This window comes from Pteropus medius, unplaced genomic scaffold, assembly GCF_902729225.1.
Source record: "Pteropus medius unplaced genomic scaffold, Ma_sr-lr_union100, whole genome shotgun sequence".
In the NCBI taxonomy this organism is placed as follows: domain Eukaryota; kingdom Metazoa; phylum Chordata; class Mammalia; order Chiroptera; family Pteropodidae; genus Pteropus; species Pteropus medius.
The window spans coordinates 9,524,715-9,534,003 of record NW_024351730.1 but is presented as its reverse complement, the minus strand read 5'-3'; the positions used below and the strand labels follow the sequence as shown (position 1 = coordinate 9,534,003).

At 39.3% G+C, this 9,289-nt stretch overlaps 1 pseudogene; it reads left to right on the top strand.

Moving 5' to 3' along the window:
* The first annotated feature begins 4,367 nt into the window (after positions 1–4,367).
* LOC120588674 (uncharacterized) lies at positions 4,368–4,486 on the top strand (annotated as a pseudogene).
* The last annotated feature ends 4,803 nt before the right edge of the window (positions 4,487–9,289 follow it).

Here is a 9,289-nt window from a genome sequence, read left to right as displayed (position 1 = left end):
CACATACACACACACTCATCTATCAAATGAAGGTTAAAAATAGTACCTACTGAATGGAATTGTGAAGATTAACACACACACACACCTAAATCTTGCCTCAACGCTAAGATCTTTGCCAGATTTTAGTTTTAAGGAGACTTTTAAAATAACCCTGACTTGAGTTTTCTTTTATTGGCCCAGAAGAGATAAAACAATGCCTAGGACTCATGGACTAATGTCCCTCGAATGTCATGAATCCTTCAAATGGCAGCATGTGGGGGGTGAAGTAGGCAGCTGTGATGTGGTCTGAGGGATGTAGAGCAGCTGGTACTCCTACAGATCTGTCCCCGGTGCTGACCTAGTATCTGAATACCTACCTGTGTTAGACCACCGCTGGGTTAATGTGTCATTCATCCAAAGCACCTGTTGAAAGGCAAAGATTCTCTGGTAGGTAACCCACCAACACAAAAGTGTTTCTTTTTTTTATTATTGAGGTAACATTGGTGTATAACATTATGTAAGTTCCAGGTATGCAACATTATAGTTCCACATCTGTATGTACTGAATCCTGCTTACCACCAAAAGTCTAGTTTGCATCTGTCACCATACATTTGACCCCCTTTACCCATGTTGCCTTCCCTTCACCCCACTTTCTTTCTGGTAACCACCCACCTATTGTCTGTCTCTATCTGTTTTTTTGTTTGTATGTTTTGTTCTTATTTTTGCTTATGAAGGACTAGAAAGGCCTGAAGTTGGGCGAGTTGGCCTGGTAGGAACATTTCAGAGGAGTAGTGAAAGAGGAAGGGAAGGGGAGTGGATAGTAACAGGGAGAAGCACTGGGCACTTGAGATGGAAGGAATGGGGTTAGGGTGGGATCAGAGGTAGGAGTTTAAAATGGCTACTAATTTTGTAGTGTAGATAACACTATGTTGAATATCTTTATACATTTATCTTGCTTCTGTTGTGTTTCCTTCAGACAGATTCCCATCAGTGGTTTTACTGAATCAAAGATATGGAGGCTCCTGACAGTTTCCTACTCCTCCAAGTTCAACCAGGGTCAGACCTGTACTTACCTAAGGGCTCTTATTCTTCCTCAAGCCCACTGATGAATTCACATTGAAGTATACTCCTGAAGAGGAGATACCTAACTTTCTTTTAGTATTAAAACAATAAAATAATAGCACAATCATTAAGCTATTGAAGTTCTTTACTTGGAAGAGAGGTTATAATCAAACTCCTCTGAGAAAATCATGAAAACTATGCTTCCACTTCTCAAACAAATTCATTTTGTGTTCAGCCACACAAAATGTTATATATTTTCACTTGATTTTGGGCACTGTGGAAACCCATCTTTGGGTCCCCCCAAAAAACATGATCTCCTAATTTAAATGCTCTGATTTATTTTTTAATAACTTTAAAACAGAGATTTTATTTTTGTTCATTTCTTCTAAGTTTTCTATATGCATGTGAAATTGTGATTGTGCAATCACAATCTATCTACATGTAATTTATGTGTTCTATTTTATAAAATCTAACATTATCATGTAAACATTTTTCTATGTTGCTATATAGTCTTGATAACTATAAATGTGAATGAATGCATATTATTATATTGAATTGTTGCAGTATAATTTTCTCAGCTGTTCCTCAATAATTAGGAATTTAAAATGGCTACTAATTTTGTAGTGTAGGTAATACTACATTGAATATCTTTATACATTTATCTTGCTTCTGTTATGTTTCCTTCAGACAGATTTCCATGAGCGGTTTTACTGAATCAAAGAGTAAGAACATCTTTTATGGCTCTTTCTTGAAACATGATGTCATCCTGGTTTCCAAAGGGTTATAATTTTTGCTACTGCCAATGACATAGAAGTGTCCCAATCTCACCACACCTTCCCCTGTAATGGATATTTTTATTGAAAAAACATATTTTTTTCCTAATTTCATAGCTGTCATATCATCAAGAGGTCAGCCTGATATTGGGCTACCAATGTTTCCAATGGGCAACACAATGAATGAGAAGTATGTAGAGAGAATGGGAAAGCCTGAGTCTATAACAAGACTGGGTAATGCTTCTCTACTTTTAAATAGCAGCTGGAACCAGGCAGGAGAAGTGCACTAAGGAGAGACCCATTGATTTAGGAAATAAGACTGTCCCATTGTCTACCCAATGCTTTCTCAAGCCTTCACCTGTAAATTCTACCAGTTAAAATGGAAAATGGAAGCTGGAGTTTAGTCAAGACAAGTAAGGTTACATCAGTCACTTTATAAGGCTACTATTTCATAATCCGTGTTGGTGGTCTATCCCAAGGGCATGTTGTTCTCTCAAAAAAATTGCCTTATGCTCAATAGCAATGCCATCCAATAGAAGAATAATGCAAGTCATACATGTAATTTTCAATTTTCTAGTAGCCACATTTTTAAAAAAGCAAAAAGAAATAGATGAAATTAATTTTAATAATATATTTTCTTTAACCCATTATATTCAAAATACTATCATTTCAACGTGTAATCAATACAAAAATGATTAATTAGATATTTTACATTCATTTTTTATAATAAAATCTTTGAAATTCGATGCATATCTTATTCTGCCAGCACATCTCAAATCCAGCTAGCCACATTTTAAGTCCTCACTTGCTCCATTGGTCTGGCCACTGTATTGGACAGTGCAGCTCTGTAATCTCAGCCTATCAAAGGTGTATGGAATCTACCTTCTAGTGCTTTGAGCTACTGGGAAATCAGAACCATGTTTTTTATCAGGAAAGAGCATTTCATTAAAAATGTAAAATATCCTGGGTCATATGGCTCACGGTGGTTGTAGGAGAAACACTGGAAAAAGCTGGCCATGTGCTGTGATACATCAGCCCCACTTCAAACACGCTGAAACAGGATCTTTAGGGGAGTATGGAAGTCTGTACTTTAATCACAGGTTTTAATGTGATAATAAATGGTGCCTGCTATTAATGGGAGGAAATTGAGTCACATAGAGAGTAAGTGACTCACTCATGTTTTCATAGTCAGAGGTCAGCCAGCTCTAGAACCTTGATCTGACCCACCAGGCTCCTTTCCAAACACCATGCTCACTGCCTGCTCTACTTCCAGAACAGTTCCTGCCAGCGAAATACCTGTTGGTGAGTGACAGGTATCCTTCTGCTTTAAGAAGAGTCAAAATAACTTTCTGGAAAGATAAAATATATTCACTGAATTAACTCAAACAGGAATGAATTTCTTCCCCTAATCTGCCTTTGTCTCTGGTTGAAATTGCTTTCTTGTCCAAAAAGCTAAAAATTGATCATGTGATAATATTAGTAGGCCAAAAATAACACTCGTGGCCTATCTTTAACAAAATGTGTAGCCCTTGTCCCTCTCCTTGTTATCACTGTAGCAATATGTAGGTGAATACTTAGGTAGGAAGGTTTGAAACAAATCCCTTTGCAAAGTTTCAGTAACAGAGAACAGCTAGCCCAATTGCCTGCCATGGTCAGGACCATATGGCAAAATACTTTTCAGACCTAAGTATGATAATGAAACAAGAACAACAAGAACAACAGGTCTGTAAACATCCTGATGACAATGGGGAACAAACAGCTGGGCTGAGACCAAATCAATTCAGGCAAATGTGCTCCTGCTTTTGATCTAAGTGCAAGATGAATGGATGCAGGGGAGGCGGCAGCTGCAACACAGCTGGACTCAGGAGACGTGTGATAGTGTGACTTGCAAATCGTGCTTGAAAAATTTATTCCTCGGAGCTTGGACGTGAACACAGTCACATGGTACTCTAATCAGCTCACATGCTTGCAGTCCAGACAGAGACAGAAATGCAACTGGGTTAATAAGAAGCATTAGCCCCACTTCTGGTTGGACATGGCTGTCTATCAGGGAAGGAATTGCACAGGAAATGCACTATATTTAGAAGTGACCCTAAATTTAGAGTTATTCGATTGATGGACTGGCTTGAGCAGAGAGAGAGCTTGACTGAGAGATACTTAAATGTCCTATATAAGCTTGTAAGGTATTTGTTGGAGTCTGTACCATAGGGTCTAAAATAAAAGGTTACTCTGATCCCTTCTTTTGGTCTAGCACTTGGAGTTTGCAAAGAGGTATATATTAACTTTCACTTCACAAAGGAGTAAATGAAGCTCAGAGAAATTAAGTAAACATTGGATATGTGTGTATGCATACTGTATTATATATACACTCTATGACTATACACATGACATTACAGATATTTATGCATCTTATATTATCATACTATATACATAGGTGGATATATATATATAGAGAGAGAGAGAGAGAGAGAGAGAGAGAGAAAGAGAGAGAGAGAGAGAGAGTAGTATAATCATTCATTCAACACCTACTTATTGATAAATTACTAGATACTAGTCTATGGCCATGCCACCCTGAACAAGCTTGATCCCATCTGATCTCGGAAGCTAAGCAGAGTCGGACCTGGTTAGTACTTGGATGGGAGACCACGTAGGAAGACCAGGTGCTGTAGGCGTAAAAAATAAAAAATAAGGAGTTGTAAGCTGACAAGGTCCTTGCAATCTGTGAGGTCAACCAAGGGTTGCTTCGCCTAAAAGAAAAAAAATTACTAGGTACTAGACACTGTAGATGCTTCATCAACAAGGGTAAGGGATAGAGCATGGCCCCAGCTCTCATGGCACTTACAGTCTAGTTACAAGGAAAACATTAAATAAATAATCATAACATAAATATATAACTAGAGTCTGGATACGTGCTTCCAACAAAAAGTACAAAGGCTCATGAGGATGTATAAGAGGGATCTAGCTTGACCTTGGGTGTCAAAACACTTCCTTGAGCTGAGAGATCAAGATGAGCAGGTGCTAATTACAGTCTGTACACTGTGTCTGCTGAGAATCTGAAAAAAAACAAACAAACAAACCTGGGTTGGGGGTTCCACCAGGTACAGACAAGGCACAAAGTTCCCCCAAAAGTACCAGTTTCACAGAGTGAAACAGTAATTCTCAGCCCAAATCAAAAGCTTAGAACTTCATGGAAGCCAAGGTCCAATCACCTTAGTAAATACCAGAATGTAACATGCTATAGAAAAGGAACTCTGAGTACAAATGAGCTCCCCAACTTGTTTTCCTGTCCTTTAAGTTTGCAGAAAGGTACTATCAAGGAGTACAAGACCTAGTTCTGTCTCTCAGAGCTCTCTTAGCTTTGATGTTTTCTTCTCTCTTCTCTCCTTCCTTTCACGTCTCTCCTCTGTCTCTTTTTCTCTCCTCTTTCCTCTACCCCCTTTATTTTTCACTTTTATAGGTTAGTATCAAGTATTCTATTAGACTTGACTATAAATACCCACGTTTCATGTTAAATGCTATTATTTGTCTTCTAGGTTCCAAAATTTTAAAGCATATGTATGACATGGCAAAACCACCACTATAACACAAAAGCAAACTTTTGTTTATATTGATACAAACATACACAATAAATGCAGAGGGTTGTTGATATAGGCTAGAATCAAATAGGTTTCTAGTATTCAATGCTTCAGGTCACACAAATTCTAGTAAGCTCAGCCTGCTTCTACACAGTTATATAAATTAGCCTTGAGGGTCTTTTTAAGCAACAGTAAAATCGACATAACATTATAGCTACTTTCTCAAAAAAAAAGAATTTGAATTTTTGCTGCACACGTTCCTAAGGAGAGACTCCTTGACTCTAGTTGCTCAAATTCAACAGTTTCCAAAAGGCAATTGAGGCCATCAACAATTTGGCAGAGGCAGAAAAAAAAGAAGAAGCCAGCGTAAACCAAGTGAAGTTTCAACACAGTGGTTGGAACCGGTTTGGAGGTTAACTGACTCTTGTTTCTCCAGCATTTCCTTGCTTATGGAGATTTGTACTCCAATTCCAACCGCATTCCAACTCCAATAAAATAGCAACAAGATGCCCTGGAGGGTTGAAGACAAGCCCGTGGGTGCAAGCAGGGTCAAATCACATCATGGGAACAAGATGAGATTTTACATAGTTGGAGTGTTGACTGTTTTCCACTTGCCAACAGTGGGACAATTGTTCTCACTGTTAAATAATTAAATAGGCAGTTTGTATTTATTTAACGTACAGACTCTAGCCAATTCCTGCTGACAGCTACCAAAATAATTCCACATTTCCTAGCTCCCAATCCCTCAGAAGACGGTGCCCTGACTGCGGGAGCACTGCCGACGCCAAAAAGCAAAACTCTCCTCTGAGTCTCCCAACACCTTTTTTCATCACTTCAAACAATAAGTCAGTTCACAGCGTGTGATTCAAAAACAACAGCCCAGTTTTACTGGATGAGGTTCAGTTCTCTGAGGCGCTTCCCATTATCAACACTGAGCTGTCTTGAAACTCTGATGCTTGGCTATAGGTAGAAGAAAAAGAAGACAAGTTTTCCTCTTTTGCACCTATCCGATAAAGAAAGTGAATGTTAACCTAATGATTTAAAAACGGAAAAAAGAGTTAGAGCAGAAAGTAGGGAGTTTAAGAGAAGCAGGCCAGTAGGGGAATCAGGGAAGGAAAACATTTAGATGTTGCGTCGAGTGGTCTGTGGAGCTTTTAAACCATCTGTGATAAAGGAAAAGCCTAGCTGGTCCCCTGAGGTGGTCAGCGGGAGAGAAGACAGCTGCCAAAGACAGCATTCCCTTAGTCAGTGGAAGGTGGAGATAAGAGGGACTGAGAATAGTTATATATCATTAGCTTTTACTCTATCACACGTACAAAACATGTTATCAGAGGACATTTAGGTCAGACACCTTTTGAAGTTTCCTGCACTTCACAGTGTTTGGGGGTATTTAAACAGTATGTGCCAAAGAGGGATATTTAGGGGGAGCTTAAGTGGGAGAAAGAAGCTATTAGTCCTGTCTTGTTTGGCTACCCATCAGCCAACAGCCTGACAATTTGTGGGTTCCACTGCACTGCATCATCTTCTTGATGCTTCCACTGAAGTGGGCACCAAAGGCCCACATGGAGGGAAGAAGTTATCAAAGGCATGAAGCAGGAAGGAAGACCTGGTGGGAAAAAAGATTCTTTTCCTTCTCACTATTTTACCCTCACCCTTCCCTGACTCTTGAACGGTCTCTCTACTGTGCAATTTGCCTTTTGGGTGATTCTATTGATGGTGGACACCATGTAGGCCTTTTCGTTGTCAATATTGAAACAAAGCATCAATGAGTCAAAATGGCTCCACTTTAAACCATTCAACTTTAGCAGCTCCACAGAGGTGGGAACACAGGTTAAGAAAACCACTCACACAAGTAAGAAGGAGGCAGGCTGTCAGGGAGGCATTTCATCTGGAATATAGTATCTGAAGCAGGAGGTCTCTTTCTCTATTATCTATATTTTACACTCAGTTTCCTCATCTGTGAAATAGGTCTGCCCCACTTGTCCTTGTCACCATATTGTCCTGAGGATGGTAAAGAATCATGGAAATGGTTCTGGACTCTTATTTGTCATTAGTCCTGTTCTGTTGATCAATCTCGAGGCACCCATGGAGTTCATTTCTAACTCTTCTGGAGATGGGGAAGTATGGATCCAACCTTGGAAGTAGATTTTTTTTTTTTTAAGTTGTCACTCTGCCCCTCATTTTTTCATTTGTAAAAGGAGTAAGTTTTCATGTAAGGCTTCCAAAGTTACTTTCAACCTTTAAAAAAAAGGCAGGCAGTCAATTCAAGACTATCAGTCATTGTCTTGACCTACTTGGGAATGAGAGGCAGGCAGTCAATTCAAGACTATCAGTCATCGTCTTGACCTACTTGGGAATGAGAGGCAACGTCTAAGTAAACTTCCACTGACTAATCTCTATTAGCTCAATCTTCAGAGCAGATATTCTGGGTTTGGATGTCTCAGAAGCCAGGGCAGAGAACTTGGCATGTTTCTAAAGCATAATAAAAGTGGATAATGGAGAAGTGTATCATACCTGCTCATTATTTGGAGCCATATTCTAAGGAGGCTAATTCAACTATTCATAGCCAAGAAACATTTTTGATCACAGTCCCAAGTATCCCATTAGAAACCTGCCCCTGGCATATCACCTATGCCACTGTAATTCTTTCAGTTTCTTGGACCATGAGTCAGTGAGTATGGCCAGAAGCAATTGAGTTGCTGACTGTGGACTTTTTAAGAGTCCTTCACCTCTCTCTGACCCTTATTTCGTCTTTTCTGCCATTCTTGCCCCACCCACTGGACCCCTCTGCATTCTTCTCCATCATCCCTTTTCTCTCCTACTCTTTTCTCTTCCTTCCGCATTTCCTTCTTAAGCACCTCAGCCGATGACAGACAACTATTTTCCATATTTCAAAGCTTCCATCAAGATCAGCACAGCCAGCTTCACTCACATTTCCTTTCCCCTCTTCCTTCCCTGGTCCATTTCAATTCCTCCACATTGAGGACAGGGGACTGTTGTGTTCAAACTGGGGCTAAATACAAGCAACATGGGTCCTAGCCCCATAAACTATATTCCAGTATACTATATTCCAGTACAACATTCAGCATATCATAGGACCAAATATCAAGTCCTTATTAGAATGGAATATATCTGTTCCCTGTAGAGACTTAGCCTCCATCAATTAAATCCTTTGACATCCATAATACAGCAATGGATAATGGGCAAAGGAAAAAAAAAAAAAGATCACAGGTTGGAGGTTATAGAAAAGAAGTCAGAGAGAGAATCCAAGTTAATCTAAACTCTGAGTGAGAGATGAAAAGCTAAATGAGATAAAGAAACATTTTGTGGGGAGGATGGGTGTTAGTGAATGGGAACTGAAGGGTGATATGGGGTGAAGAAAGTTGGGGAGAGACAAAAGGCGATATGAAAAGTGTCACTGGCTTATAAATTGAATACTCATAATCTTTTTAAATTTTTTTTCAGAGAGGCAACTTAGAGGCTGGATTCCTTCTTGATTACTTTTGGCTGTTTGCTCTATAAATCTTTGACTAGAAGTCTCGTAGAAGCTGAGCCATATGGGTCAAGGAGGTGTACAGGTTACCCACTGGAGTTAGGTTAAGTACAGGAACTTCTGAGTTGTCTTTGGATTAAGCTCACACCACTGAATTTTAGAAAAGGTGATAATTATAGGAATTTCCCCTACAGTACTCTCTCATCAGACAGATTTTTCAAAGGGCAGTCTTTTCAGCAGAATTGGAAAGTGATAAATGGCAGCTCTGTGCATTTGATATTTGATATGTCCTTACTCCACTGAGAAGCTAATGCTTTAGTTCCAGGCTTACCTGAAGCCATTAGGAGATAATCAAAGATGTAAAACTCTTGAGTTAGACCAAAAGTAAGTTGGTTTTAGAGCCAGAA